We start from the raw sequence: 2,500 nt of genomic DNA, 5'->3' as shown, positions 1-2,500 counted from the left end.
GTACAACAACTTTCCTCCGTGCCCCTGGTACGACAGCTTTTCTCGTGCCTATGGTACAACAACTTTTCTCGTGCCTATGGTACAACAACCTTTCGCCGTGCCCCTGGTACACCGCTCAGTAGCACTTTGCCACACAAACTCTCCTCGTGCCTATGGTACGACAACTTTTCTCGTGCCTATGGTACAACAACTTTCCTCCGTGCCCCTGGTACGACAGCTTTTCTCGTGCCTATGGTACAACAACTTTTCTCGTGCCTATGGTACAACAACTTTTCGCCGTGCCCCTGGTACACCGCTCAGTAGCACTTTGCCACACACACACTCCTCGTACCTATGGTACGACAACTTTTCTCGTGCCTATGGTACGACAACTTTTCTCGTGCCTATGGTACAACAACCTTTCCCCGTGCCCCTGGTACACTGCGCAGAAACTCTTTGCCACACACACACACCACTCGTGCCTATGGTACGACAACAGGCCCCGGGGACCTACATCGCACCTTGCTCTTGCCTCCCTTACAGCTGAAAAAGGTCCATGCCTGTGCCCTGGCCCTGCTGAAATTCCCTCTCCATTTAGCCGAGGCAGTGAGTCGGCCTCCTGTCTCCCTTTACGGTCGAAAAAGATGTGCTCCTGGGCGCGCTGGCCCTGCTGCTACTCACATCGGGCATGGACCTGGACCTCCAGCAGGCCCCGGGGACCTACATCGCACATTGCTCTTCCCTCCCTTACAGCTGAAAAAGGTCCATGCTTGTGCCCTGGCCCTTCTGAAATTCCCTCTCCATTTAGCCGAGGCAGAGAGTCGGCCTCCTGTCTCCTTTACGGTCGAAAAAGATGTGCTCCTGGGCGCGCTGGCCCTGCTGCTACTCACATCGGGCATGGACCTGGACCTCCAGCAGGCCCCGGGGACCTACATCGCACATTGCTCTTCCCTCCCTTACAGCTGAAAAAGGTCCATGCTTGTGCCCTGGCCCTTCTGAAATTCCCTCTCCATTTAGCCGAGGCAGAGAGTCGGCCTCCTGTCTCCTTTACGGTCGAAAAAGATGTGCTCCTGGGCGCGCTGGCCCTGCTGCTACTCACATCGGGCATGGACCTGGACCTCCAGCAGGCCCCGGGGACCTACATCACACCTTGCTCTTGCCTCCCTTACAGCTGAAAAAGGTCCATGCCTGTGCCCTGGCCCTGCTGAAATTCCCTCTCCATTTAGCCGAGGCAGTGAGTCGGCCTCCTGTCTCCCTTTACGGTCGAAAAAGATGTGCTCCTTGGCGCGCTGGCCCTGCTGCTACTCACATCGGGCATGGACCTGGACCTCCAGCAGGCCCCGGGGACCTACATCACACCTTGCTCTTGCCTCCCTTACAGCTGAAAAGGTCCATGCTTGTGCCCTGGCCCTTCTGAAATTCCCTCTCCATTTAGCCGAGGCAGTGAGTCGGCCTCCTGTCTCCCTTTACGGTCGAAAAAGATGTGCTCCTGGGCGCGCTGGCCCTGCTGCTACTCACATCGGGCATGGACCTGGACCTCCAGCAGGCCCCGGGGACCTACATCACACCTTGCTCTTGCCTCCCTTACAGCTGAAAAGGTCCATGCTTTTGCCCTGGCCCTTCTGAAATTCCCTCTCCATTTAGCCGAGGCAGTGAGTCGGCCTCCTGTCTCCCTTTACGGTCGAAAAAGATGTGCTCCTGGACGCGCTGGCGCCGGCTGCTACTCACATCGGGCATGGACCTGGACCTCCAGTAGGCCCCGGGGACCTACATCACACCTTGCTCTTGCCTCCCTTACAGCTGAAAAGGTCCATGCTTTTGCCCTGGCCCTTCTGAAATTCCCTCTCCATTTAGCCGAGGCAGTGAGTCGGCCTCCTGTCTCCCTTTACGGTCGAAAAAGATGTGCTCCTGGACGCGCTGGCGCCGGCTGCTACTCACATCGGGCATGGACCTGGACCTCCAGTAGGCCCCGGGGACCTACATCACACCTTGCTCTTGCCTCCCTTACAGCTGAAAAGGTCCATGCTTGTGACCTGGCCCTTCTGAAATTCCCTCTCCATTTAGCCGAGGCAGTGAGTCGGCCTCCTGTCTCCCTTTACGGTCGAAAAAGATGTGCTCCTGGGCGCGCTGGCCCTGCTGCTACTCACATCGGGCATGGACCTGGACCTCCAGCAGGCCCCGGGGACCTACATCACACCTTGCTCTTGCCTCCCTTACAGCTGAAAAGGTCCATGCTTGTGCCCTGGCCCTTCTGAAATTCCCTCTCCATTTAGCCGAGGCAGTGAGTCGGCCTCCTGTCTCCCTTTACGGTCGAAAAAGATGTGCTCCTGGGCGCGCTGGCCCTGCTGCTACTCACATCGGGCATGGACCTGGACCTCCAGCAGGCCCCGGGGACGCACATCCTCCCCTGCTCTAGTCCCCCACTAGCTTACCTTTCTTGTAGTTACGCTCCAGCGCATATCCAGCATGGACCTTGACCTCCAGCAGGCCCCGGGGACGCACATCCTCCCCTGCTCTAATC

The sequence above is a fragment of the Mchenga conophoros genome, linkage group LG18 (genome assembly GCF_057382185.1).
Source record: "Mchenga conophoros isolate Kocher_MC1m ecotype Shallow Benthic linkage group LG18, M_conophoros_male_GT1.1, whole genome shotgun sequence".
Taxonomy (NCBI): domain Eukaryota; kingdom Metazoa; phylum Chordata; class Actinopteri; order Cichliformes; family Cichlidae; genus Mchenga; species Mchenga conophoros.
Note: the sequence above shows the minus strand (reverse complement) of the source record.